Here is a 24,989-nt window from a genome sequence, read left to right on the forward strand (position 1 = left end):
CACTGGGAACAGTGCTACTAGCTGCTCTAGAAGGAACCTGTGAGGCATGACAAATTGGGAACAGATTTAATTTGAAAAAAGGTTTGCCTTTCTTGGCTCCTTGTGTACAATAATTCTAGCAGCCACAGGGAATAAAAACTCTATTAAAATGATACAAGAATGAACTTTCCAAATTAATATTGGAAAATGTAGCAAAGGGATGTCCTCATAAGGTAACATTACTAGAGTCATGAACTCTTTCTGGGCCATTCCTTTCATTAGTCAGAACAGTAGGTTATGCTTTTTAATGATTCATTGACCCTTCTTTGTTAATAAGAAACTGATAAAAGATCCAGTCTGGGTCAGTCACTAGGACCAGAGGTTTTCTGATAAAAATTCCATGACCAATGAAGCTTTAAGTAACTTTTTTGTTCAGACCAGTGGAAAAACATTAATGCAACTCAGTCATCTGGCCCAATTCTCCCACTCACTTTTCCACAGAGGGTGGGCCAAATTTGGCAAGATCATAGAACATTGTGATACAAGCCTCATCCCTTTTGAATACGTGTTTGATATCCATGTACATACAAAAGAAGTGGGCTTGCATTGCAAAATTTTATTCTTAAGTCCTGCTCATAAATAATGTTGTTTGTCCACCAGTCTCCACAGAAAGAAGTACAAACAATAGCTATACTTTTGGCTCAAAGTAGGCATCTACTTTGAGGAGAAAGATCTTACTCACTCTCTTTTTTCTACCAATAGCTACTCAAGACAAAAAATGTCGAAAGCTTTTTTCCCCCTCTTCACTTATGAGTCTTTTGTTTAGTTCACAGAGAAACTTCTTTCAATCATTTGAAGCAAAATTCCTCTTTCATACAGGACTTAAGGCAGTTGATCAGCTTTCAAATGGTCAGAGACTGCCAGATCCTCCACTGTATTCAATTCAATTACAGTCTCAAGGAGATAGCTGCTCCTTAGAGAAGTTGAAACAATCAATCAGAATAGAGCTGGAAGGGACCTTGGAGGACTTCTAGTCCAACGCCCTGCTCAAGCAGGACATCCTATACCCTTTCAGATGGGTGGCTGTCCGGTCTTTTCTTAAAAACCTCCAGTGATGAAGCACCCACAACTTCTGAAGGCAAGCTGTTGCAATGGTTAATTGTCCTCACTGTTAGGAAGTTTCTCCTTAGTTCTAGGTTGCTTCTCTCCTTGATTAGTTTTCATTCATTGTTTCTTGTCTCGCCTTCTGGTGCTTTGGAAAATAAAGCAGCCTCTCATATAGGACTTTCCTAGTCCTTCTTTTCTCTAGACTGGCCAGACCCAATTTCTGCAACAGTTCTTCATAGGTTTTTGTCTCCAAGCCCTTAATCATATTAGTTGTTCTTTCTTTTTTTCCAAAGTCTTAATATATTTTTTCTAATGTGGTGACCAAAACTGGATGCATTGTTTCAGGTGCGGTCTTACTAAGGATTTATAAAGTAATTTTCATTCTATGTCTCTGTTTATACAAACAAGGATTGAATTAGCTTTTTTGGCTGCTGCTAAACACTGCTGGCTCATAGTCAAGTGACTGTCCCCAAGTCTCCAAGGTCCCTCTCACAGCTACTCTTTTTGAGCCAGTTTTTGCCTAATCTTTGGTTTGCATCTTTGGTTTTTCCTGCCTAAATGTAAAACTTTGCTTTTCTCTACATTAAAATTCATTTTGTTGGATAAGGCCCGTTGTTCAAGTTTGTCAAGATCTTTTTGGATCCTGAGCTTGCCTTGTATTGGCTATTCCTGCCAGTTTAGTGTCATCTGCAAATTTGATGAGTTCCCCTTCTATTCCCTCATCTAAGTCATTTATTAAGACATTAAAGAGTACTGGGCCTAAGACAGAGCCTTGTGGCACCCCACTGCTTACTTCCATCCATATGGATGTAGTGCCATTGAGGACTACTCATTCTATTTCAGCGGTTCTCAACCTGTGGGTTGGGACCCCATTTGGGGTCGAAAGACCATTTCACAGGGGTCGCCAAACAACTCAGTCCGCCATTTTTCCCCCTTTTCCTTAGCTGTGCTACTCCCTTTTATTCTATTGGCTTTTGAAAGCCAATAGAATAGACTCTCTTGAATAGAGTCTAATTCTATTGGCTTTCAAAAGCCAATAGGAATTGTCCAGGCTGTCTCTGCCCTGCTGAGCTCGCCAAAAGTCCCATTCTGCAAACGGTGCTGCAAGTTGTCTGTAACGAAGGCGAGCTGTCTGGAAGTTTCCACCCCTCCCTGCTGAGCAACTACTAAAAATGTAAGTAAAAGAGGGCCAGGGGTGGGAGGTGGGAGGCCGGCAGGCACAGGGAGGGTTGCTGGTGTGCGTGGGGCCCAGCGGGTGCCTTACCTCCCTTGGGCTGGGCCAGCTGGTGGCCCAGCCAGTGGTCGGCCTGCTCCGTCTCTGCTGCTTGCCAGCTACGCCTCGGCTGGCGCAGCGGGTAGCACCATGCATGCGCGGCGCTCCCAGGCAGGGAAAGTCCTCAACTTACAACTGATTGGGTAGTCCTCGACTTACGACTGGTTGGGTAGTCCTCGACTTACGACCAGTTGGGTAGTCCTCGACTTACGACCGGTTGGGGGTCGCGGCATTAAAAAGGTTGAGAATCACTGTTCTATTTGGTTTGTCAGCCAGTTTTAAAAATAACATCTGGTGTAATGCTTTCTATTCCACATTTTTTCTAGTTTACCAAGAAGTAGGTTGTGGTCTACTTTGTCAAATGTATTGCTGAAGTCTAACTATACTATGTCCACAGCATTTTGCTGGTCTACTAATTTAGTCACTTTATCAAAGAATGAAATAAGATTGGTTTGGCATCTGTTTTTAACAAACACATGCTGGCTACTAGTTATAATTTTATTTGTTTCTAGATATTCACAGATCTGTTTTTTGGTTATTTTTTCCAATGTCTTCCCAACTATTGATGTTAGGCTGATGGGTCTATAGTTTCGTGGGTGTGTTTTTTTTCTTCCTTTTTGGAAGATGGGAACCACATCATCTCTTTTCCAATCCTCTGGTGGTTTCCCAGTGCTCCAAGATTTTTTAAAGATATGGTACAGTGGTTCTGAGATAACATCTGCCAGTTCCTTCAGAAGTCTGGGATGTAATTCAGTGATTTATATTAATCAAGGTCAGACAAGTATTCTCTTACCATTTTCTTGCTTATTTTAATTTTTATTTCTAGTCTGTCTTTTACAGTTATGTTTTTGGTAGGTTGGGCTATAGTTTCTTTTTGTGTGAAGACTGATTCAAAGAATGAGTTAAATCGCTCTTTCTCTCTACTGCCCATTGCTTCCTTGCCATCTTCTCCTTAGTGGAGCAACTGTTTCCTTCACTTTTTTTTCAGTTTATCAAAGAGATCTTTGTGCAACCATGCTGGTTTCTTCTTGGATTTTTTTTTCAATGTTGGAATGGGCTTTTATGACCATATTTTTCAGTATTTTCAATGATTTTTGAATTGTTTTCCCCTTTAGGATTTTTATCCATGAAATTTTTCTTAGGCTCTTTCTGAGTTTGTTAAAATCAGCTCTATAAAAGTTTAAGATATGGGCTGGATTATATTCTATTATAAATGATTATAAATAATAAAAAATAATATTTTCTTCTAGAGCCTGTCTGGGAAGGCAAAACAACAACAGGAGGATGGGCTCTGCTGCTGACCTGTAAAAGAACTACATTCTTTTACATGATTCACATTACTCAATTGGAAATGTTATTTAATTCCCTGTTTCCCCATTTAAGCTTATATCTTAGGGGGGAAATGAAGTAGATCACAGCAGAAAAGGGAAAAAAAACAGTGTAACTTTAAAAAAGTTCTAACAAACAACTGTAATCAGGAATGCAGTTTTTATCTTGTGATCAACCTTTGATAAAACTTTTTAATTAGTTATTATTCTTGCTTGATATTTATCAAAAAGTCAGTATTATAATGCCCAGATATGGATTTATATATTCTTAAGGGGAAAAAGCAACAAACAGTTTCTATTAATATATTTACAGACAATGAAAATAAATTAATGCATAGTGGAATTTCCTTTACTTTTGGGATTCAAGTTTATAAGTTCAAGATTATGAATGTTTTCTTTGTTCCTCTTTGAATACTCTGCCATTAAAACAAAACAAAATAAAAACCCAAGTCAGCCTTGATAATAATTCATAAATACACACACAGCATATACACACACCTTGTGTGATGAGGTGCAAAAGGGTGTGTGTCAGGAGGTACATAGAGTTGCAAAAGAGATACCATATGGGTTGGAAAGAGTGTATGCCAGAGATGCCATGCAGGTGAGGGAAATGTTGCCAAGGGTGCCTAGAAGTGTATGAGAGATTTGTGTAGGTGGGGTAGGGCACATGAGGTGGCAGTGGTGTGGATCAGGAAGGGTGTGGGGGTCATGGGAAGATGTAAGAGGTGCTATATAGGTGGAGTGCACAAAGGAGTAGTATAAGTCAAGGAGAATCAATGTCAAGGAGATTACAGGAGTACGTGAGACCCCTTCCTCCCTTCTTCCCTCCCTCCATTCCTTCTACCCTTCCTTCCTTCTCTCCCTCTCTGTCATTCTATTATTATGTTCCACACTTCCTTCCCTTCCCAGCAGTCAGGTAAATGGTTGCTGCTGGATGAGGAGGGAGCAAGGGATTGTGAGACTGGCTGGGAAAATGTCAAGGAACATTGAAAATGAAGATGATGGGGCCACAGCAGCAGCAGAGAAGCAACCAGTAGCACTGAAACAACATAGTTTCCTTAAATTCCATTCTTCTGGGAGTCATTGATCCTGGATTTTGAACACATTCTGTAAGTTAGCCCATTTGAGGTACCTTGGTTCAAAAATGGTTGCCTTATCATGCATCATTTTACCCAGTTACACTTCTTGTGATAATGAAAACTTCAGTAGTATATAAATTGAGATTAATTATGGATGCTATTGGTAGCATCACTTTAAGACTATACTATATTAGAAGCAACAAGGAAATATTAAACTCATAACCCATTTGCTGCAGAAAATTGAGTCAGGCCCAGGATTTTTTAACAATTCTGTTGTAAGATGCTTTTGGGTTCTTGTTTTCAAATTATTTTAATATTGTTTACTGCCCAGAGGTGATATACACATCAAACTTTTAAACTGCTCATCTCCTTCAAAGAGAAGCTCTGGGTGTTGTCATTTTAGTTGGCACTTGACTTTCGAGCCCATGTTATGAAACTCAAATGGTCAGACAGACTTTTGTAGCCACATATGATAGCCCTGAAATTATAACGGGATCTTTTTATTCTATCCTGGACTTGGGAATACAAGCCTCTATTGCAAATATATTTTGTTACAGTTTAGATATGGCGAGACTGCCTAGAGCTGGAGTTTATTTTTTATTTTTTATTTTTATTTTGCCATCTTCTGGAAATCTATCTTCCTTCCTTTCTCCCCAAACCCACTCTAATCTTTAGCTTATGTTGCAGAAACAGAAAACATAAAAACTTAACATGGAAACCTCTAAGTGGTCTTATGTTATAAAATATAACTTAGTATACTGGCGTTTGAAAATGTGTCCCCTCAAATAAGCACCAATTCCTCTTTTGTCCCCTGTCATCACCTCCCCCCACCCCTCCCTCTATTCTCTTCAAGAGGCAGACATTGATTTCTGAAGTCTTCTTCCAAATGATAGGCTTTTCAGTTGCTATGGAAACTGGGAAGCTCAGCAGCACACTTCAGGGTGCATACAATAAAGTGTCAATAGAAGTATAAGAAGGGCAACAGGAACCTCTTTAATTGAAATTGTAACAGTACATATAATTCAATAATACTTTGATTCAATGCCAATTCCTAACCAACATTCATTCAGAAGATTTTGTAAAATATAACTTGTTCAGAAGGCTCAGGACAGCCTGGCTTATTATCTTAACATAAAGTTGATATTTTAAAGATTGCATATACAGTGGTGCTTTAGAAATTTGTGGACCTTTTTGAATTTTCAATAGTTTGTTCATTTATTTATTTATTTATTTTTTTAATGATCCATAGCCACTTATTTGTATGTGGCAAAAGTATGTGAACCTCTCTTATTATCAGTTCATTTGAAGGGGAAATTGCAATCAGTATTTCGATCTTTAATTCCCACCTGTTGCTGCTATTATATTTCCTATATTTGTAGTATGATGATGAGGCTATGGCAGTGGTTTTCAACCTGTGGGTTGGGACCCCATTTGGGGTCGAACGACCATTTCACGGGGTCGCCAAACAACGCAGTCCACCATTTTTCCCCTTTTCCTTAGCTGTGCTACTCCCTTTTATTCTATTGGCTTTTGAAAGCCAATAGAATAGACTCTCGTCAACAGAGTCTAATTCTATTGGCTTTCAAAAGCCAATAGGAATTGTCCAGGCTGTCTCTGCCCTGCTGAGCCCGCCAAAAGTCCCATTCTGCAAACGGTGCTGCACCAGTTGAGTAGTCCTCGACTTACGACCGGTTGAGTAGTCCTTGACTTACGACCGGCTGGGGGTCGCAGCATTAAAAAGGTTGAGAACCACTGGGCTATGGGAACTACAGACTGAAATTGATCTTAGTCCATGTTGTGCTATCTTTTCTGTTGGGGAAAAAAATGGCAGGAAGTATTAATAGAATGTTGTAAAAGGGACTAATTGTCCAGCCCCGTGGGCCCGACATTCACGGGCAGGGACCTGCACGCCAAACCGCCACCTCTCCTTCGCCCTCCTCACTAGCCGGAACCACCGCCAGACCTCCCAGCTGACGGGTGCAGGTCCGGGGGGTCGCCAGCTGATGGGCGCAGGAGTTTGGTGCCGCTGCAGCCTCCTGGCCACTCGCTTCCTCGGATGGAGCTGTTGCCGAGGCGTGCAGGCTCGCCGGTGGCCGGGAGCGCGTCCGCGGACATCGGGGATGGTGCCTGCAGTCCGGTGCCTCAGAGGCTCATCAAGGGGAGTCCCTGCGGTGGGAGCACATTCACAGACATTCGGGATGGTGCCAGCAGTCCAGCGCCTCGGTGGTTCGACAAGGGGAGTCCCCGAGGGGGCTTGAGGAGGGGGCTCCCTGCAGGCCATGGTGTGGGACACAGAGTGGCGCAGTGCTGTGGGAGGCGGCAGAACAGGGGGAGGGGTTACCTGCTTCCTGGCAAGCTGGACTCTGGAAGCCTGCCTGTGAGCCAGCCAGAACGTCCCGGTTGGCTACTTTTGAATTCTGCATGCCGGATGGTGGCTTGTGGGCTTGGGGTTGGGGCTTGCACGCGAAGAGCCTATGTAAAGTGCTGGGAGCAGTTAACTCCCAGCACTAACTTTTTCCCGCACGGATTAAACAGCCGTTTGTCAACCGTACCTGCTTGCTGGCTCTTTCCTGGGCACCGAGGAGGACGTCTTGACACTAATGCAGTTGACAATTTATTTGGATCTAATCAGTTCAATAGAGTCTCAGTGTTTCAATTAGTAGTGTTACATGAGCTTTGATCCTAGAGCCATCACTATGCTATGTAACTTTTAGGACCATTTGACCAATGTATAACTGTTCTTTAGCTATAAAGTGATACAGAGTTAAGTATAGTTTACATCAACAATTCTAGTGAGGATAAATATCTAAGGTTAAGATTTCATATAAAGTTTTTTTAGTACATGAGTGTCAAACTCAATCATGTCATATGACTTATTGTGACGTGGAACAACGTTTTTTGCCTTTGCGGAGCCAGGTGGGCGTAGTCTGTGCATGATGCATCTGGCCCATGGGCCACCAGTTTGACACCCCTGTTCTAGTATAAAGAAAAGCTGAAGAACCTTACTGTCCTTGCTGTTGTAATATGTCTCCTATTAAAAATAGTAGTTCTCTCCCTTGGGGGGGGGACAGAAATGGGCTCTTGGTTTTCTATAACTGCAGCAACATTAAGATTTATGATATTAATTAACTATATGAGAAGATATAATATTTTCATAAAATGTTACTGACATTCCCAAAGGAGTCTGATATAACTTCTGCAAAAAAATTACTAATTAATCCAATGTATATACCATGTTATACATACTTTCTACTGAATGAGGAACAAAAAAATCATTTTCTAAAGTTAACGGCATTATTTCAGATCCAACAATTAGCAAGTACAACCTGTCCTTTCTCATCAAAGAATCAATTACTTAGTGAAACAGAACCTTCCTATTCTAATATACTTTCATATATCAGCGGTTCTCAACCTGTGGGTCGCGACCCCATTTGGGGTCGAACAACCATTTCACGGGGGTCACCAAACAATGCAGTCTGCCAATTTTTTCCCTTTTCTTTAGCTGTGCTACTCTCTTTTCTTCTATTGGCTTTTGAAAGCCAATAGAATAGACTCTCTTGAATAGAGTCTAATTCTATTGGCTTTCAAAAGCCAATAGGAATTGTCCAGGCTGTCTCTGCCCTGCTGAGCCCACCAAAAGTCCCATTCTGCAAACGGTGCTGCAAATTGTCTGCAGCGAAGGTGAGCTGTCTGGAAGTTTCCACCCCTCCCTGCTGAGCAACTACTAAAAATGCAAGTAAAAGAGGGCTAGGGGTGGGAGGTGGGAGGCCAGCGGGTGCAGGGAGGGTTGCTGGTGCACGTGGGGCCTGGCAGGTGCCTTACCTCCCTTGGGCTGGGCCAGCTGGTGGCCCAGCCGGTGGTCGGCCTGCACCATCTCTGCCGCTTGCCAGCTATGCCTCAGCTGGTGCAGGGGGTAGCACCACGCATGTGCAGCGTTCTCGGGCAGGGAAAGTCCTCGACTTACAACCGGTTGGGTAGTCCTCAACTTATGACCGGTTGGGGGGTCGCGGCATTAAAAAGGTTGAGAACCACTGATGTAAGTCTTTTGTAGAAAGCAGATGATTTTCTAGAACTTCTGTGTTGTTACTTTAGTTCCCTTCTAAATAAATCTATGCAATCAAACTCAAATCTAGGAGCAGATTTTGCCTTAACAACCATGTATGGAATCCTATTCCTGCTATTAAAAATTACTCAAGAAGATGCACAGGTGCTTTCTGAATTTTTTTTAATGCTTTTGTGGGCAGCTTTTTGTCAACTTCCAGGAGTCATTGTAGAATCAACAATATGAAAATACTTTAAATAAGAATGATTGTCTGAGAAGGAGCAGAAGACAAACTGTGATTGAATGGAGTAGGTAAGATCCACAGAGGAAGAATGGTGGACATTTAAAGAACAAAGAACAACATACGGAACTGTATAGACCTACTAGAAAGAATAGAAAGGTAGAGTTAAATACAACAAATGGTGAGGATGTAAATTAGATTGAGCTGTATTTCCTTTTCTTATCTCCTGTTGTACTTTATTTGGGCTCTTATGCACTTTATATAATGTTGTCTATCCCAAAGAGTGTATCTCTGATTATTATACAGACAATTCTAGTAAAGTGTCCATATTTTCTGCTATATCATGTATAGAAATTGAAGTAGGACAATATTAGCAGAAGCTTAAGAGTAAAAGGTCAAAAATATTTGCATACAAAAATTATATTGCAAAAAATATGAATGTTTGAAGTTTTATGATTGTGCTTTTTGAGATCTATGAAATCAAGTACTATGCCTATTATCTAAATGATGTATTGCCTCTCATTCTTTTAATTCTATATCGAATGCCATAGAAAGCAAGTCAACTGACTTTAACTGTAGTTACTGAATAGCAAATAGGTGTATTAGTTAGTATTAAAAAGTATCATTCTTGAAATGTTTAGATGGCATTATGAGAACTGTAAAAGATAAACAGTTGCTGCTTCTTTAAATTGTCTTTTCATTGAAAACTAGAGAGAAAGGTCTGATAATGACCATATTTAGTAAGTGAGAAAATACATTTGAGAAAAAAAGTATTTTTACAATTTCCAGGAACCTATGGGAATTCAGAAGCTTTTGAGTAATCAGGACTCAGGATCCATTACTAGTACTGACAGAAAACTATCCTTGCAATTGGCAGACACTAAGTGGCTTCTGCAGACCTGCCCCCTGTCTTGAAATGAAAATGATGCTTGATGTATTGCTGGTTCGGATTTGAGCCATATTACAATAAGTGAAGAAAACTCAAAGAATGTATGTTCTTTTTTTCATGTCTTGACAAACTCTGATTGCTTTAGACTCAGTTTGCCTTCTGCCCTACTTCAATGATCCTGATCTAAGCAATCATCAGATTGCATTATGTGAGTGCAAGGGTTTAATAATATATTCCCTTTACAGTGTCATAATCCTGATGTAACACTTTAGAGATTCCCAAGTGGCAAATCCTTGAACAAACTGATATTTCTCAGTATAACTCCACAAAGGCAGATGAAATGAAGGGTTCATGGACAGAGTATCTGACCCTTAATATATGGCCAATTTACACCATTTTCTAAATTATAGTATTTTATTGAATTTTGCTTTAAAGTGTAATGTCAAATTCTGAAATGCTATAATGCAGCTGTCATTACAATATAGAAGAATACTGTTCAGAAAACACTCCGATCAGAGTAATTGGTAAGGTGACCTGAGGCTTCTTCTAGACATTTTTGTTTAGTATTCCAATGTGGTTGAAGTTAAGCTTTTGGACTAAGACTGTTGAGACCCAGGTTCAAATCCATCTTCAAACATGAAAACTCACTGGCTCACTTTCAGCTAGTTATTATTTCTCAGTCTCTCTTAATAGCTGACTTATTCAAGGTATTTTGAATCTTGCTCTACAGAACACAGAAATTAAAGAACACATCACATTTTGAATGCATTAAGACAAATTACCCAGCATCTCTAAAATAATCTTCTCTAAAATCTAGAAAATAGCTCTAAAAGAACGATCCAATGTTTATTTAAAATAGCCTGTCATCCTATTTAGGGTTTCAAGGAAATGTACAGCATTTTTTACCATAACCATATCACAGAAACATATTAAAAATACACCTCATTAAAATATCTGATTGAATTAAAACATTTCATTTGATAACAGAGCATCACAAAATAGTCCCAAGTTTAGGTTATTTGGAAAAGAGAATTCAGTAAATTGGACATTAGTGCAAGCAAGCTGTTTTCTTTCTTGGTTTCCCCCTGTTTGTACATTATCTTTTAAAACCTATGAAGAATTACTAAATCACTATTGTTATTAAAAATGCACTTGCTGAACAGCATACTTCTGGCAAAGGACACAGAAAGACAAAAGACCTATTAGATCTGAAGACATGAACACACCGATTTGGGAGAAATGCTTAATTAGATTCATGAGAGTTGATTCATTTGCCCAGCTAAATGGCAACAGTAAGTCAAACTTGGCAGATTTCAAAAGCTAAGCAGGGTCCTACCTGGCAAGTATTTCAATAAAAGATTCACAAGAAATCTCCATGGCTACTATGCCATTCTCATTATTCAGTGGATACTGAAGACAGAATGAATCTGAATCTTTAGAAATGCAATTTGGAAAGAAATATATATTATGCTCTGTTGTCTTCATTAAAAATGTATCTGGTTTCCGAATGCCCCATCCCACATAAGCCATCCTACATGGGCAAAGCCAATTTTCATGTGGAATTTTTTTTATATCTGTCTTTCAATTTAGTTCCTGATGACATAGGTCTACTGTACTTTTGAAATTACAATATGAATTCAATATCTTGATACACTGGAATTAATTACCTCATTATCAAAATAATATATATTTATATCTCTATATCTATAATTGTATCTATACCTGTATTTGTATCTATATATCATCTATATATCTACAGTGTGTCTATATGTCTATGGCTTAGCTCTCTCTTCTCCTAATCATAACTTATATTTAATTAGAGCTTCTTGTAAATATGCACATTGGTTCTGTTTTGCATATAATATAACCTCTCTAATTAATAATAAATATTTGCTAAAACTAAGGAAGTCAAGCCAGCTAGTCCTGCTTTAGACATGAAGTCCAACCCATCTCACAGAGTTGTTGTTATGGGGAAAATAGAAGTAGGAAAGAGTAGGAAGGAGTATTATGCATGTATGTTTGTCACTTTGTTATTTATAAAAATAATAAAGATGGGAGAAAAATAAATAAAAAAAACAATTTAAATGAAAATAATTTAAATAGTAATCCACGTTGCAGCTTTTACTATGATTATACCTTGTTCTGGACACAAAATCGCATTTGGGACAATTGGAAGATATTTTTCTTACATTTTGATTGCAAGTACTCCATAGTTGCAATAATTTTTAAGTATGTAGCTCAGCACCATAAAGAAGCAGCATTTGAGCACAAGTTTTAAGGTTTCAGAACAGCCTTGTGGGCCCAAAGTTAATTTCTCAGCATCCTGCAACAGATAGTCTTAGTCTGTCCTAGTGTCTCCAGTGTGCTGGAGGCAAGGTGCTTGCCATGTTACCGATTATATTATATATTGTTAGGTTTGTGTTGGTTGTTTTAGTTTTTAATCCTTTGGAAGTCAATATTCTGGTCAGAGGCAGATATGATTGAATAAGCCAGGGGTGATATAAAACCCTAATATTATAATTTCTCATATTTTGAATAACCTAAAACTAGCATGTAGCCTTTAATAATGAGTAATAAAGGGAATTTAAGACAAAATATAGGATTTTACTGGTTTTGAGGATCTGATGTTTTAAATGTACATTTTATATTTGGAAATAGCCAAATATAACAACTCTGTCATGATTTTAGAAGACAGAGTGAGAACATTTAAGAACTTTTCTACCATGTGTAAATGATCCTCCTGTTCAGTCCCATTTAATTCAGACTTAATACTAAACAGAGTGAGCTAACTGCCTTAAACAGCGGAATTTTGAAACCATGGAAGGCAAAATATTGCATATCAATATATTTTTTTTGCTTTTACTGCCAAACAAAGTTAATTTATGCTTTTGTGATTTTTTGCATTATATACTATAATACTTTGATTGTATGATGATTTTTTGTGATGGGAAGAGAAAAGGTACAGTTTATTTTTTTTCAGGTAGCAAAATATTGAACACTATCCCTGGTCATACTAGGAACAACATAAACTATCCCTTATTTTCTCTCCGTACTAAATTTTCAGATATTTTCAAGGAAAAAATATTATGATTTTTTTAGATAGTAGTGCAGTTCAAGTCATCAGGTGCATTGCTAAGTTCAAATAAACATATACTTTGATCCACAGGCATATTATTAAGATATGCAAAAATTTTAAAGTTTAGCAAAATGTACTTTGCTTTTCGGATTCCTATTGAGCTTGATAAAGAGACAGTTTGCTCTGGGGATTAGAGTGAAGTACTTGCAGTATGTTTACTTTTTTATAATGGAAAATTCTGTATATGCAGCAAAGAGGCAAATGTGTAAATTGAGAATAAAAAGCAAATATGAATAATGCTAGCAAAAGTGATTCACATTTTGAAAATCTGCATTGCCAACCATTTGGAGTCTGATTTTTTTTAGGGCACATTATATAGTAACCTTACTATGGCAGAATGACTAAGCCTCAATCATGTAGGCTGCTGACATCAGAATGCTTACTCAGAAGTGGCTTCATTTACTCAAATATGGATATATTAATGTATTAGCATTGAACTGCCATGTAAATCTATCTGCATTTCTCTGTTTGGAAGGAAAAAAATATTCAAGAGACAAGATGTCAAAGGATAAGAGAGGATCCTGTAGTGTCAGCCACAACTCTGCAGCCATTTTAACACACTGTGTGTACTGTACATATTTAAGTGAATGCTACTTTATCTTTTTTTCCAAAACAGCTTATTGTGCAGCTAGAAAGATGATTGAGATACTAAAATCTCTAATCATGTATGGCACACATAATCAGTTAGCTGGTTCTTTGGATTTGGATTACAATTTTGCCATTTTAGTAATTTTCCTCTAGGAGACTACAAGAGTTGTGATCCAATTCTTCAGATTATGTTCATGATAATAACCAGCCTTAAAGGCTATTTGACCACTACTCAGTCTTATATAAAATATTCTCCTGTTTTTTCCCTCCATATACTACAAAAATGCTATGTTAAAGGAAATGGGGTATTAGGAGACCTGTGCAGGCCTCTCAACACTTCCCCAAATATCGATTTTGCTAGTCGAGGATGAGTAGAAGCCGTGCAGATGAGTCCATTGTTTCTGCATACAGTACTCCTGAGTGTGAACACATTACTGCAAGCATGAGGATGTTACCGAAACTCCACCCATTTTGCATATATGTGAACATCACATACATTTAAAAGAGGGATTTTGATCAGCAAAACATACCATCTTGCAAATTTTGAAATTGCCCCTCCTCTGAGACATCCCTGCTCACTGTCAAATCCAGTGGGGGAGTTCCCGCATGGTTGGTGTTATATTCCTAAATGATAGGAAACGAAGCAATGTGGTATATGCAGTACAATGCAATGAGCCATGTGCAGATCTGTACATTGGGGAAACAAAGCAATAACTTCATAAACATATGGCACAACATAGGAGAGCAAACCCATCAGGACAAGATTCAGCAGTCCATCTGCATTTAAAAGACAAAGGCCACTCTTTTGAAAACAACAAGGTCCACATTTTGGATAGAGAGGACTGCTGGTTTGAAAGTGGGTTCAAAGAGGTCATCTATGTCAAAATTGAGCAGCCCTCTCTCAACAGAGGGGCAGGGGTACGACATCATCTATCTCCAGTCTATAATACAGTCCTTTCAATAGTTCCAAGAAGGCTCCACACACATTTGCAATACTCAGGTAACCCTGAAGATGCAGATAAGTCTCCAGGTAGCACTAACGACTCACTAAAAGAATGCAAATGACCAGCTGTCTTCAAGGAATATAAATCCTGCCATTCCCCACCATCCAGTCAGAGCTAAAGAAGCTTCTTGGATGAGAAGCAAAATGTCTTCAAAGAAAAATAAAGTCCAGTTGCCTCATGAAAAACATCTTTGGGATAACTATGACCAGGATGATTGAGAATCTCCATAGATAAATTAGTCAAGGTTAGTACTGGAGATTGGAAATAAAACTCTAACTTATTTTATTATTTATTTAATTATTTAATTAATTTTTATGCTATCCATCCCACTGATACAGTGGCTCTACCTTAAGTCTGATTATGTCTGAATCCTACCCTATATTCACAGACCTTATTTTTAGAACCATACTATAGAATGAGCAAAAAGAGCATATTTTTCTTTTAAGAAAAGCTAAATTCCATTTTAAAAATACCAAGAATTCAGTACACTATCACGTCCTATACTAAGTAAGTATTTTTAACAACTGGAAATCACTGGAAACCAGAGGCATCTCCTTCCCTTCAGAGGAAAGAGAAAATGGATAACTCAAAAAGAATACTGAGTTAATAAGTGTTTGAAAAGAGACAAAATGCAGAAAAACAAAGGAATCAAAGAGAATGAAAAATAAGAAAAAAGAAGCAGAAAAGAAAAGGTCAAACACGGTAATTAAAGTACAAAAGTTCAACTGGATAATTTTTTCCCTCATTAACTTTGTAGCATGGAATTGCCTCATCTCTTAAATATCACAGCTTGCCCATTATTATTTCTTTCCCTCTCCATGAAAAAGAATGTTCAGCTTCAAGTAGGGACATCAGATAATTTTTCCCTTGGACTCTCTAGTGATGAGTTTTGCTTTAATTCCCTGAATTGATCTTCTTGCTATTCACTAGACTTTGTAAATTCATATTTTCTTTTTTAAGATTACTCTCACTAAATTCAGTGAAACCTACAGTATGTTTGACTGGGTGCATCTAGGAATGATCTACAAACTATGCAAAAAGAAAGGTATTTAGTAGTTATTAAATTCTGAGAATTATACAGTTTATTTTAATATAATATTGTACTGGGATAACATAAAATGTTGTACATTAATTCATAAATAAATTGTAGAAGTCTAAGCATCACCCAGAAAATATACACAAAACTAAAAAGTCCATATGGATTGGTACAGTGATGGGATTCAAATATGTGAACAACTGCTTCTCTCTGTGGATGCTGCTTCCAGAAGTCCATTCTGGGCCTGGGCAACAAAAAATTAGCTACCGGTTCTGCTGAACTGGAGTGAACGGGTTGAATCCCACCACTGGATTGGTACTATTAAGAGAGGTGAGAATATAATTTGTATGTGGTCTAGTGGTTAAATTATTGTTTAAGGGCCTGGGTAACCCAATTTCAAATCCATTTTCAGCTGTGGAAGCTTACTACCTATCTTTGGACCAAACACAGCCTCAGACCAATGTACCTCAGAAGAGTATTGTGGAAAAAAAATGGAGGATTATTATATAACTGCACACCTGGAGGAAAAAGGGAGTATAGGAATAATAAATGCTTCAATTTCTACATTATTTTCAGTATCAACTACATTATTTTCAGTATGCCAAACTAACACAATGTATCATTTATTTTTGAGGGGGTTACAAATATAAGCTGTTTTTGTGCCTTTTAGTGCTCTTCCAATCTTACAAATTTCATCAAGCCCAATTTACATCTTATGGAGATTTTCTGATATTTTAAAAAGTTATTAGAATCTTTTTAATATCAAGGTGCAAAACCTGAATGTTTTCAGAGCTTCTTTAAAAGTTTGTTTATCAAATTTATGTAATGCCCATTTCACAAAAGTGACAAAAGGAAAACAACAAACAATTATTGTTGAAATATAATGTTAAATGGGAAGAAAAAATCAGTTCTTAAATATATGAGGAATAAGCATATATATTTAATTTAATGTAGTTTCAATACAATGGATGATAATTCTAATTTAATGTTTGGATTTTTCTTCTTCATTGTCAGGCCACTAAAAGATTGAGCATGGTTCTCTGTCTCAAAAAGCAGTTACCACCAAAGTACTAAAGAAATGGATCTAGGCACACAACAAATCTCATCTAAATATTGTTATGCAAGGAGCCATAGTACATAATACCAACTTTACTGAAATGTCATATGAAAGAATTAAATCATGCATTTTTTTTCTAATCAGCCTGCTCTTCCACAGTTGCTTTTCTTTGTTCTATCCTTCTAGGCCAGTGGTTCTCAACCTGTGGGTCGGGACACCATTTGGGGTCGAACGACCATTTCACGGGGGTCGCCAAACAACGCAGTCCACCATTTTTTTCCCCTTTTCCTTAGCTGTGCTACTCCCTTTTATTCTATTGGCTTTTGAAAGCCAATAGAATAGACTCTCTTGAATAGAGTCTAATTCTATTAGCTTTCAAAAGCCAATAGGAATTGTCCAGGCTGTCTCTGCCCTGCTGAGCCCGCCAAAAGTCCCATTCTGCAAATGGTGCTACACCAGTTGAGTAGTCCTTGACTTACGACCGGTTGAGTAGTCCTTGACTTATGACCGGTTGGGGGTCGCGGCATTAAAAAGGTTGAGAACCACTGTTTTAGGCAATGTCCTATTCTGACTTGATTCAGATATTGCAGACTAATAGTATTCTGATATTTAGGTCGTTATGCTGTAAGCATATATTTTCAATTGCAACCCTGTGTATATCTGTTTAAAAGTAATACCCAACAAGTAAAATGGGATGTACTTCTACTTATGTTCCCCAAAGCGTTGTCTGTTTTCTAAACCCAGTACAAAATACTAATTACCATTGCAATGCTCTCACAGGGACTAATGTTATATTTACTATATCAGTAATCTTCCTATGAAAAATATTTTTTCACATTAAAAATCCATTCTCCCAAGAAAGCAGAAGAAAACTAAAGGGCTTGATATACTGGCTATTGTGTTGATGTTTTTTAATCTCATTTAAATTAGTAATCTGAGCCTTTGCTCTGGAGTATTAAGATAATAGAGCAGACGTTAAAATATATGTACGCACAGAAAACTAGTCCAAAGAACCAATGTCTTAAGGACAGAAGATCATTGAGGGACAATGTTCTTTCAACTCTCTTTGATTAGTTTTAGAATTTGCACAATAGGTAATATTTTAGAGAAGTGTAAACCAACATACTTTCAATTTGGGGGAAGTTTCTCTGTGGACTGTAAATCTAGGCCAAATAGAATTCTTCCTATAGGAAAAAGAAAACTGTTTCCGAGTCCATAGGTAAAGAGATTTTACAACTAGAAACTTAGACAGTTTGTTGGCATAAACATAAAACAGAAATGATATACAAATTATAAAACTAGATGGTTTGTTATCATAATCACAGTTTATCATATATTCACACACACACACATACACATACACATACACACATACATACATACATACATGTCTTTGATAATTTTGAATATTGGAATCCCAGGTATGGACATTTAAAGTCAATCAGATAAAAATAAAGAGCTCTGGGATGTAAGGTAAAAGGCTTTTTTATTAATTGCTGAGCTTTCATTAACAACCTGTTAACATCATCAGAGCAAAGAGCTAAATGAGAAGGGGGGAGTATGCACATAAATTTACATAACAGTTAAACAATGGTTGCAGTGAGGCATGTGCACATAGCATGCTTAAGAAGCTCTTAAAGGCATAAAGCAGTCAGTCTCAAGACCATTTTTAAAAGTTGTGCTTGTCAGCTGTTTGGCGCGTAGATCCAGCGCGCCTATCAGTTGTTTGACACAAGGTTCTTAGGGCTTCGTGCTCAGTCTTGTGCCAGCTGGATTCCTTCCGTGAGGTGCAGCTTGGGGGTTCTTTCCCTCTATCGCGTTAAAGAGCTCTGGGATGTAAGGTAAAAAGCTTTTTTTATTAATTGCTGACCTTTCGTTAACAACCTGTTAACATCATCAGAGCAAAGGGCTAAATGAGAAGGGGGGAGTATGCACATAAATTTACATAACAGTTAAACAACGTTTGCAGTGAGGCATGTGCACATAGCGTGCTTAAGAAGCTCTTAAATATAATCCAAGAGGCTGGCTTCTTTAACAGAGACGATTTCACAGCTTCCTAAAAAGGGGGAGTGAGGGCAGGCAAATCATTCACATGCCCCACGAGGGCATCTGCTTTCTCTCCCTACAGATCCAATCCCGCAGTTCCTGCACGCGATAGAGCGAAATGAACCCCCAAGCTGCACCTCATGGAAGGAATCCAGCCGGCATAAGACTGAGCATGAAGCCCTAAGAACCTCGTGCTGAACAGCTGATAGGCGCACTGGATCTACGCACCAAACAGCTGACAAGCGCGACTTTTGAAAATGGTCTTGAGACTGACTGCTTTATGCCTTTAAGAGCTTCTTAAGCACGCTATGTGCACATGCCTCACTGCAACCGTTGTTTAACTGTTATGTAAATTTATGTGCATACTCCCCCCTTCTCATTTAGCCCTTTGCTCTGATGATGTTAACAGGTTGTTAATGAAAGCTCAGCAATTAATAAAAAAGCCTTTTACCTTACATCCCAGAGCTCTTTATTTTTATCTGATTGACTTTAAACATACATACATACATATACCCTGTTTACAGACAATCCCTTTAGATAAAACTAGATATTAGATCTTAGGAATCTAGTATTTTCAATATTATATAGCAACTTGATGCCATCATAGTCTCCCTCTTCTTCATAAGTGGAACATTTCACCAGAATTTAAGTATGAACCCCTCTCTTTAAGGATATATAAGGAGCTTATTACAAGGTATTACAAGTTTTTCTTTAAAAAAAAAAAAAACCCTACAAGAAGTTTCCATCTTTTAACACCCTTTGAAACCCTTCTTCTAATTTACCAGTAGTTTTCTATACTGAAACAGCTGCTCACAAGTGACAATAACCTGCATAATTGAGACATAAATATTAATATGCGACTACACACTAATAATATCCATAACACTAGGGGGCCATGCACCTGTTCATACTCCAATGTAATATGTATACCATTGCTTAAGTTGCCACAAGATTCAGCAATTTTGCTGAAACAAACAAAATAACACCTGCTTCTCTGGTAATGAAACTCTTAGACTATACAGTAGAAATGTAGTGTATATCAGACATCCATTTACAAGAGAGATGCAAAGTAAATTTGACTTAGCAAGTGTTTCTGGAAAATTAGCATTTGAAAAATATAAGTATTTTTTTATTTTCTCTTTTTTATTATATAAAAGATCATTGCATCTAAAGAACCATTTGTATTTGAAATATATAAAATGTGTGTCTAGATATAATTTAACCCATATCTGAGAAGTAACAAAGAACATTCAAGCATAAAGAAAAAAATATCAAATACATCTGGCAGGTTAGTGTAGAATACAAAATATGCAGTGGATATATTTCATTAAGCTTCAGTTTTGTAAATCCAGTAGCTAAAGGCATATTTACTGATTATAGAACAGTGTTCTTCAACTTCAGCAACTTTTGGATATATGGACTTCAACTCCCACCCTTCTGGCTGTAGAATTCAGAGTTGAAATCTGCATATTTTATAATTGCTGAGGTTAAAAAATATTGTCATAAAATGAGTATGCATATATGTACCCAGCAGATATGAATATCTGATATATCATATCAAGATGAAATATGGTTTGATTTCAATTTAAGGAAGGGGTAATGGTGACTCTGGAACTGAAGGCTTGCATTTACTTTTATTTATTTATATATATATATATATATATTTTAAAACAACAAAACATAACACATATACACACACAGTGTATACTCCTCCATTTTTTTTAACAGCAATTTTGTAACGGTAATCTTCTATTATTTACATTTCCCCCCCTTATTCTACTTTAGATATATTTGTCCTTGTTGCCCGTTGTTTCTTGTTTACATTTTTCTTCCTTCATAGTATACCGCATACTAAAAATAATACATATTATTATTAATATGCATTATTATACACACATTTTCCACTTTTGACCTTTCCACATTTATTCTCCTTTATTATGTCTAGTCTCCAACCAATCATACCACTTATTCCATATTAGATAGTACTCTGATTCTTCCTTTTCTTTTATCTCTTTTGTTAATTTATTCATCTCAGTACAGTTCAGGATTTTTCTTATCACTTCTTCCTCTAATGGTATATTCTCATTTTTCCAGAATTGTGCATATACTATTCTTGCTGCTGCTGTTATATGTAGAATTAAGAACCGTATTTCTTTACTATATTTTCTGTTTAAAATACCCAGCAGAAAGATCTCTGGTTTCCAGTCTACAGGTTGGTCTATTATTTCTTCCATCCATCTTCTTATTTTAGTCCAGTATTTTTTCGCAACTGGGCATGTCCACCATAAATGATAATATGTTCCTTGTATTTTTTTACATTTCCAACATGTTGGCGAATTGTTCTGGAACATCTTGGCAAGCTTTGCTGGTGGAAGATGCCATCTGTAAAACGTCTTCAACTGGTTTTTGTTGAATGCCACTGACACAGTCAATTTTATGTTTATTTCCCATATTTTTTCCCATTTCTCCAATTCTATATTATATCTGAAATTTTTTGCCTATCTAATCATTGTGTCTTTGACAACCTCGTCTTCCATTTTATATCTCAATAGGTATTTGTATAAATTGCTAATTATTTTTATTTCTGTTCCATGTATAATTTTATCCAATTCTTGCGGCTCTTATTGTATTTCATATAATTTTTTGTCCTCTGTATATTTAGATTGAATTTGTATAAATGTCCACCAGTTAATCTCTCTGCCTATATCTTGTTCCAATTCTTGTTTTGTTTTCAGATTTCCCTGTTTGTTTACTAATTCCTTGTATCTAATTTTTTCCAAATTTTTTATTAATTTTCCAATATTACATTTACATATTTGAAAAGTAGTGTGGCGGTTGAGCGCAGTAATTCCATTACATTTAAATATCATCAGTACAAATCTAAAGTATTACAACAACTAATTCCCTCTCTTTCCCCCATAAAATCTACTGTCATATTCAGATCAATACAGTTTTTATTCTATCAATCAAACAAAAATACCTTTCTAGTATTCAACAATAATCTTCAGTCTATACATATCTTAATTAATTTGACATTCCATCTTTTAAACAATAACCTAATAAGTTTTTCTTAACTTTAATTTCCCACTGATATTTAAATTTAACGTTTAATCTTTATCATTTCCAGATTTTAAATGATCCCAATTTCTCAGTCTCCTATCTCATATTTAGGGTTAATTTTTTTTTCTTTTCTTCCTTCTACTTCTTTCCTTTCTTCCTTTCCAGAAAAAGAGAATTTTTTTTAAAAAAAATTAAACCATCAGCATTTGTACCACAAACCAATATACAAATTTAATTATTAGCATTTATACTTCTAAGTTTTACTTAACCTGTGTCTCAACTCATAACAATATCTTAAACTCAAATCTTAGTTATCTGTAAACATTCAAACTTTTAGAAAATCAGTGACCCGGTGGTTAATTTTCTCTTAATATTTTAATTTAACGATTAATATTTATTTATTCTTTTCAAATTTTAATTAAGCACAATTCCTTAATCACAATTTCTCATACAATCTAATATTTAAAATACAGACCTTATATATAAATTCTACCATATATCTTAACAAACTAATAAAACAATATAATATTCTTACTTCAATATTTATATTTATATATTTTATAAAACCTTTTTTTATCTCAAATCGTTACAATATCTTATATTCAGAATTCATATTCTATCAATTTAGATATATTCTATTTTGGATCTCATGTATAAATCAAAACCCCAATCCCTTTCAGTCTTTTTCTAGTTTTTTTCCTCTGCCAAATCATCTTTCGTATCTTCACTTTTAAATCATCAAAAAGATCTCCTTGTATTGTTGTGGCTATTGTTTGATATTGATAAGGGCATTCAGTTGCTGTTTTCTTAAGAGGACTAGCTAATTTAGCAGGTCGTGTCTTTATTTTTCCAATTCGATGCAGTTGTCCCGAAGTATTTATCTTCTGTTTCATCTGTTTTTCTTTTTTATCTTCAAATTCCTTCTGGTTTATAAGAAAAGTCCTTTCCTTGTTCTCTATTATCAGTTTCTTTTTTGTGTTTTCCATTGTCTATTTGTTGAGTATCTTCTGTCATAGCATTTGTTTGTTGCTTCACTTTCTCTATAGAATTCTGTATAGATGATTCTTTGGTTGAAGTCATAGTTTGAGTTTGAAGAGTTTGGATAATTGCTTTTAACATATAAAGAATTTGTTCCTGTACTTCCTCAGTAGAAAAAATCCATTCCTGTTCTTCTTCCATTGTAGTGTATTAAACTTAAAAAACAAAAACCTACAATCAGAAAGTATACCACGTAAGGAGCTGAGCTGAGTTTCTTGAAGATAGAGCTTCAAGGTTGCTTTATATTTTATCTATTTTCAAGGCTGTCAACAAGTCTCTCTTAAAGAATAGCAGGTTACAGTCTCAAATTTAGCCAGCAACTGTCATCTCAGAGTTAGTTAGATCTTTTCAGTTTTCTTTCTCCCCCCCCCCCCTCTATTTTAAGGGGGAGAAAAAGAACCCAAATCTTCAATAGTAGTTAGAGTAAAAATCAGGGAAGAAAAAGAAAAAAGAAAAATAGAAAGTAGAAAGTTACAAGTCTTATAATCTACCAGTTTTAGAAAATAGAATTCCAATTAGGATCCCAGTATTTTTCCAACGTTTTAAACTCCCAAGTGATTGATAGCTGCTATTTCTGGAGGGAGGGCTAAAATCCCTCTTCCATCAACACAGGGGAGAAAGTACTTTAACAGCTTATGAAGGTAATTAAGTAATTAGTATGTAAGAGAGGCAGGTCTCACCCAATCCTTTCCACACTGCTTTGAAGTTGCCAGATGTTAATGTGATTTCAGCTGTTAGCAGCCTAGGGACGAGCCATATTTCTATGGCTGGTCCTTTCATCCGCCGGTTTGGAGGACCGATCCTGCGATCCAGCAAAAGCCCCTCCTTGCTGGTTGCCTCTTCGGGGCGATTTTTGGCCCTTTTCAGGGCCCCCCAACGATGCAAAACTGAACAGAGGAGAGAGAGCAAATCTCCCAGCTGTCCATGGCGGCTGCGTGATGAAACCCTAATTCCTTGTATCTAGTTATTTATATCCAGTAGGTTTGGGTGTTTCAGAGCTTCTGTTGGGGATAACTACATTGGAATTCTTATATAATGTTTTTGTTTTATTTTTTCGCAAGTCTGTAGCAATGCATTCCTAACAATGTGTCTTTGAAAGTATCTATTATTTTATATTTTTCGTCCCACAGGAATGCATACCACCCCGCTTGCAAGTCATGTCCTTCTATTGTTAAAACTCTGGTATTTTTCAATTCCATCCATTTTTTTAGCCAAGTTAGGCTCGATGCTTGGTAGTATATTTCCCACTCTGGTAACGCCAATCCCCCTTTATCTTTCATATCTTGCAAGAGTTTTAATTTATTCCTGGGTTTTTTCCTTTGCCATATAAATTTAGTGACCAATTTATTTAATTCCTGAAAGAATGTTTTCCCTAGTTTTATTGGAATAACTTGGAACAGAAATAATAATTTTGGCAATACATTCATTTTGACTGTAGCGGTCCTCCCTAAAAATGAAATTTGTAGATTTTCCCAATTTTCTAAATCTTTTTTATCTGATGTAATATTTTATCATAATTATCCTCTTTAATCGAGGAATACTTTGCTGTAAGCCAGATCCCTAAATATTTTATTTTCTTAGTTACACTTATCTTTGTTTTATCTTCCAGTTTACTTTCCTGTGCCTTTGTAAGATTTTTGGTTATTAATTTGGATTTATTCTTATTGATCTTAAGTCCGGATACCTCACCAAATTCTTCTATTTTTTTAATCAGTTTAAGGCTGGTTTCTAATGGATCTTCCAAAATGAATACCAAATCATCAGCGAAGGCTTGGACCTTATATTCTTCCTTCTTAATTTTTAAATCCTTTATTTCTTGGTCCTCTCTGATTTTTGTCAGAAGTATAAAATAAACAGAAGAGGGGAGAGTGGGCATCTTTATCTTACTCCTTTGGTTATATCATTTTTTTCTGTCATTTCATCATTCATAATTACCCTAGCTGTTTGTTTAGTATATATTTTGTCAACCATCTTTCCAAATTTTGTCCCAAAATCCGTATAGTGCAATTGTGTTATAATAAACTTCCAATTTAAATTATCAAATGCCTTCTGGGCATCAAGAAAGTCCAAGAATGGACTTCATAAA

The 24,989-nt window shown here is 36.6% G+C and overlaps 1 protein-coding gene across 4 annotated transcripts in view; it reads right to left on the reverse strand.

Annotated features, from left to right (window-relative positions):
* The window catches only part of LOC120306009 (neurexin-1), a 622,144-nt gene that overhangs the window by 444,946 nt on the left and 152,209 nt on the right, over positions 1-24,989 (reverse strand). The gene's annotated exons all lie outside the window — the stretch shown is intronic.

This window comes from Crotalus tigris, unplaced genomic scaffold, assembly GCF_016545835.1.
Source record: "Crotalus tigris isolate CLP2741 ecotype Arizona unplaced genomic scaffold, ASM1654583v1 scf7180000017703.754461, whole genome shotgun sequence".
Classification (NCBI taxonomy): domain Eukaryota; kingdom Metazoa; phylum Chordata; class Lepidosauria; order Squamata; family Viperidae; genus Crotalus; species Crotalus tigris.